A 6000-nucleotide genomic window follows, 5' to 3' on the forward strand; every position below is an offset into this window, starting at 1 on the left:
CTTTTTTTGGTCCTGCTATAATCGGTTTCAGTGTTGAAAAATCATAATCGGTCAACCTCTAGTACCAACTAAGACCCAGACCTGGGGTCAATTTATATTTGAAATCATTAAAAACACTGAGTGTTTGCTTTAGTCTACCTGGAGTACCAGGCGGGCGGGGTTTGGTTATATTTCGCCAAGCTCAAGTCCAATCGAGCACAGCTAATGTATTTTGAATTTCAAATATTACTGGCACCCAGGTGTAAATGGTACCCACAGGACCCCTATCTCTCCAGTAGGCACAAGGGGCAGACAACAGGGCATTAATCACCAGGTCACTAGGAGCTGACACTCCTGCAGAGAGAATATACAGCATTCCCTCCCACCAGAGCAGTAGATGGCATAATGATTGGTCTCTTTCTGAATCAGTCTCTGAAAAATGGAGCTCATCCCAAGATGTCATAAAATAATAATAATCTCTATGACCTTAGATGGCTTACCATTAGGTTCCTGGTCTCGAATCGGAGCTAACTGAACCGTGGTTAGGTTAAACTGGAAATAAAGCACCCTGGAGGAAACCTATCGTTTTGGCTCTCCTGCTACTTGTATATCAGATAATAGTCCTCATATTCTTTCTGCTTTAACAGAAAGTAACCATAGGGATTACATTAGAAAGTAACATTCTAAACGAAAGAGCCTCGAGTAGCTCGGAGACAGTGAAAATAAACATCCAGTAACTGAGTTAGTGCCTTGGGGTCCGGGGGGAGAGAAGGAATTCAGGACCAGTTGAGTCACATTCTCAGGACCTTTCTCCACTTCTTAAAAACAGAGATGCAGCCAGTCCTTCACAAGCAGTCAGCGAAATAAAGCGGCTTCTCTGGGATAGAACAGCAGCAGAATGTCAAGTCCGAATTCTTGACAGTTTCTCTTCTGAAAAAGTAATTCCTTTCTGACAACCATGCCATACCCAAAGCCATTACGGCAGGGTAGCCTAGTGGTTAGAGTGTTGGACTAGTAACTGAAAGGTTGCAAGTTCAAATCCCTGAGCTGACAAGGTACAAATCTGTTGTTCTTCCCCTGAACAGGCAGTTAACCCACTGTTCCTAGGCTGTCATTGAAAATAAGAATTTGTTCTTAACTGAATTGCCTAGTTAAATAAATGTAAAATTACCACTTCACAATCCTTGTCATAAGACATTCAGTACCCTTTAGCTGTTTATTAAGGTAGGGACGAACACTCCAGCTGTGAGAATGTGAATGCCTTGTCAGACTGGTTGTCTGAAGTTACTCCAAAAGATGTGAATAAAGACTAGACACGACACCTGCTGTAAAAATGTCTGTCATCTTGTTAAGAGGACCTAAATGAGGATCTGATAGTGCAGACTCTACACTCCGCCTTCAAAGACAGATGAATGCTCAGAATGCAACCTTATTTTGGGTGCTTTCTGAAACCTAGAGAACACAAGGAAGGGAAAGCACAAGACGACACCAGCTGTACGAATATACTGAACAAAAATAAAACGCAACATATAAAGTATTGATCCCATGTTTCATGAGGTGAAATAAAAGATCCCAGAAATGTTCCATATGCATAAAAAGCTTATTTCTCTCAAATGTTGCGCACAAATTTGTTTACATCCCAGTTAGTGAGCATTTCTCCTTTGCCAAGATAATCCATTCACCTGACAGGTATGGCATATCAAGTTGCTGATTAAACATGATCATTACACAGGTGCACCTTCTGCTGGGGACAATAAAAGGCCACTAAAATGTGCAATTTTGTCACACAACACAACAGATGTCTCAAGTTTTGAGGGAGCGTGCAATTGGCAAAATCTTTGAATGTTACGTTCAGTGTAGGCCTGTTTACATATGCAATATCTAGCCAGATAGACTTCTTATTTCATTCATTTCATTGTGATTCCTTTCATTTCCTTGATTTTTTCCTACACTATTATTAGTATTAGTATTTTTTCTATGAAATTCAATTAAGAACAAATTCTTATTTACAATGACAGCCTACCCCGGCCAAACCAGGGCCAAACGCTGGGCCAATTGTGTGCCACCATATGGGACTCCCAATCACGGCCGGATGTGATGCAGCCCGGATTTGAACCAGGTACTGCAGTGACCCCTCTTGTACTGAGATGCAGTGTCTTAGACCACTGCGTTACTCGGGAGCCCAAAGGAGGTGCCTATAAGAACCTTTTGGGTTTCCACACCAGCGGAACCTTTCCAGTTGAGAAGGTTCCTCAAGGAACCCCTCTGAAAAAGGTATTTGAGGAACCCCTGTGTAAAGATTCATATCGGAACCTTTTTGTGATTGGTGGGATTAAATGTTTTACCTTTTTAATAATATATTGTAGAAGTGTCAGCCTATCATATTTGCAGTGTGGCTTATTGGAGGCGTGGCTTTGAGGTAGTTATTTTTGTTCACCCATTAGCATTAATGCAATTCCCGTTCATCATGTTAAGTTTGTACACTGCTAACTAAAAATGTTCCTTGAATATTTATGCATATTACATATTCTAATATAATATTAATATTGCTGATTACACACAGTAATAGTGGTAAATATTCCATATTTGAGATTTGCATAGGATCTTGAGGAACTCGTACATTTCTGTTAGCCTCATTGAAGCTACAAAACTGTGTGTTCAAACTTAAGATCTTCTTCTTCTTCTTCGATGAGGTTTAACGGTGGTTGGCATCTGATAAATTAAATGTTGCATTACCACCACCAACTAGACTGGAGTATAACTCCCTTATACTTGTGATCAATATTGATGTACTATTATTTATCTTTTCACATCTAGGAACCTCCCTCCTACAGACTGCTGTCACATCCACATAAGCTTGACACCTGTAACAACAATGTGTTCGGCACAAAAGCTCGTACAGGATAGGTGAAATAGCCTAACATCCCTTTGTCAGGCAAAGAACCAACATCAAAACTCAAAAGAACAGACATTGACTCTTCTGTTTCACCACTCACGACACCCTGTCTGCGTCGCACCAAACGACGAGCATCACAAACACAGGGAATCTTCCCCTTCAGTTGGTCCACTTTTACCACTACCCCACATTTACCACTACCCCAGTAATCCCTCCTTTAAATGGCGCCCTTTTCTTGAGAGCAAAACAAGTCACATCCCGTCCCCACTCGTTTGGCGCAGAGCGCCTGCTCCCTCTGACCAGCAGAAACACAAACAATTATCACAGGACCATTTCGGGTTACCTTCTCCGATTCCACTGCACCGAATATCAACCCTGAAACCAAAAATGGATCAGCTAGCTGAAAGGCAGGGATCCAATTTCTACAAAAATTGAGAGTTCCTCGAGTCACCACAAGAAAATGCAATAGTGTCAGCAAAACGCATCACATGGGGATGATTTCTGTATTTTAAAAGTTACATATCTTGAAAACTTGATTGCTGACGGGCAAGATATTTTGACAAGCATGAGATATATATATATATACATATAGATATTTTGACAAGCATGAGTATATATATATATATATATATATATATATATATATATATATATATATATATATATATATATATAGATAGAGAGAGAGAGAGAGGAGAGAGAGAGAGAGTTTGGGGTGGAGTATCCTTTAAGGTTGCTGCGCTCCAGAGTCCAATGTGGCACTAGCACATGAGAGAACAGAGGAACATATAACCTAGTAAAAATGTCTGGGTCTTTTCCAGGCTGTATTCCTTCAGGGACCAAATTAAACTAGGACTTTCTCCACTTTGAGCCACAGAGAGCTTCACAGGGAATGTTCCTACTACACAGCTCTGTGTCTTATATTACCATATCACTGTGTGTGTGTGTGTGTGTGTGTGTGTGTGTGTGTGTGTGTGTGTGTGTGTGTGTGTGTGTGTGTGTGTGTGTGTGTGTGTGTGTGTGTGTGTGTGTGTGTGTGTGTGTGTGTGTGTGTGTGTGTGTGTGTGTGTGTGTGTGTGTGTGCCTGCCCTCTCACACCCTGGTGTGATGTTCCACACCATACGGTCCCTCAGACTGTCATGTCATGTGATAAAGGCACATGTAAAGGTTACACCCAACCCTAACAATAAAGGTAACAGCCAGCCACAAAATAACTGATCAAAACACAACAAAAAAGCAATATTGAAGTAATTTCTAAACATCCTAAAGGTTACATGACATGATTGTTAAGATGATTGCTAACATAATTAACCATTAGGACCATAAATACTCTGCATCGGTTTCAGTACCAAATTAAAATGCCATTACTTAAAGGGCCTAAGTAGCCTTGCTCTGTTGGCTTGGTGACATATTTTGACCAGGCAGTACACATCATTCCTTTTCAGAGAGCCAAGATACTAAGCCATGATTATTAGGTGTGTCCTAACGTACAGACAAGATGAGCAAAATAGAGTTTTGCTGACTGGTCAGATTTCACGAAACACACAAGCGTGTGAGCTACCTTGGGAGTGTCCACCTCATTAGACATGGGTAAAATCAATGTATGCATGATACAAACCATGTCGGCAGCACAGTGTTTACGTGCATAAGGCAAATAAGGAACAAGCTGTGAAGTGTCCACTTCTACAGATTCTCGGGTAGATGCAGTCAGAGTATTCCTAAATAAATGTTAACAGTATTTACCTACAGCATGGTCAGTTAAAATCATCCATGGTAGACCCTAGGAGAGATGAATGAAACATTCTTTCTGGGGAAGTCATCAGAGGAAGAATTGCCTAACACACTGTTACTGTATCTAATGTGTAGCCTAGTTAATAGGCCTACTGCATCTGTTACCGTAGGCTATTTAAAGGAAAAATATATCAGTGACCTCTACAGGATGAAGGCGGTATTGGCCACAGAGAGCGTCACTGGGAAAGCATCAATCAACATAACATTTGTAGACTATGATTAATATGATTTGTTAGTTGAGGTTATTAAAACAGCTGACTTCCAGACCAAAAAATAAACATAAGAAAATATTGCAGTGATAGAGTAGCCTACCCATCAATGATCGTTGTTTAGGCCTTGTTACAAGAGCAAAATGATAGCAATATTGTTCGCTTTAGTCCATAATACCGCCGACTGCAACAATGTATCAAAATACAAGGACATACTGACTGTCTCCAAATGACGTCTATTATACTCGTGCCACATATCCGTTACCGCCTGCCTCGAGGAGTGTGCTTTCAGTTGGATCAGTGCAACTGGGAAAGGCCCTACCACTATTTTTAATAATTGTATTTTCTTCGTTTCAAATAGCAGTCACAAATACGGACATGTATTATATAGTCCGTAAATCAAAATATTTGCAGATTTCAATCTAGGCAGATCTTCCTTCCTTCCCTCTCACACTGTAAGCACAGAGAAGTAACGGCCACAGCCTATGTCTAAATAAATATTCTGTAATAAATATATATATATATATATGATATATTTATGAAAGCTTACCAAAGCAGGATTTTGGCCTCTCCCCTTTCTTGCTGCTATCTTGATAAGCGCGTTAATGGTGCATACCGAGGCATAGGGCTGCTAAGTACCACTGATTTAACACAGAATGACTAACTGTCCGCTACAACACAAAACCCCACCTTCCGGACGTGCACGGAGGAAGAAACCCGACAGGATATGATGTAGAGAGCCTATCGTCGTCAGTAGTTACCACAGTCACAAAGTAATAAATCCTGCCTATTTTCACAATTTATCTTCTTAAAATGTGATTTTAAACCTAACCCTAACCTTAACTACACTGCTAAACTTAAGCCTAACCCTAACCTTAAATTGAGATCAAAAACTTAATTTTAGTTTTCTAGAATTTTTCTACATATCCAATTTTGTGGCTGTGGTAACTATTGGAAACCAGCTCTCAGGCGCTGGCGTTCTCCAAATGGGCCCGTTTCAATACAGTTAGATAAATCAAATCAAAATCAAATCAAATCATCCTTCCTTCCCTAATTACTTGAAGTACGGTTATCTCTGATCGGGCGTGACATGGATGGGTCAAGGCTATGGGTTAAATCTCTCAT

At 40.4% G+C, this 6000-nt stretch overlaps 1 protein-coding gene across 1 annotated transcript in view; it reads right to left on the reverse strand.

Moving 5' to 3' along the window:
• LOC112225577 (ras-related protein Ral-B) overlaps positions 1 to 5585 on the reverse strand; it is a 39489-nt gene extending 33904 nt beyond the window's left edge. The window contains exon 1 of the mRNA XM_024389662.2: positions 5426 to 5585. The gene's annotated coding sequence lies outside the window, so the exon portion shown is untranslated. The remainder of the gene's footprint in view (positions 1 to 5425) is intronic.
• Positions 5586 to 6000: the final 415 nt, after the last annotated feature.

The sequence above is a fragment of the Oncorhynchus tshawytscha genome, linkage group LG26, assembly GCF_018296145.1.
Source record: "Oncorhynchus tshawytscha isolate Ot180627B linkage group LG26, Otsh_v2.0, whole genome shotgun sequence".
In the NCBI taxonomy this organism is placed as follows: Eukaryota; Metazoa; Chordata; class Actinopteri; order Salmoniformes; family Salmonidae; genus Oncorhynchus; species Oncorhynchus tshawytscha.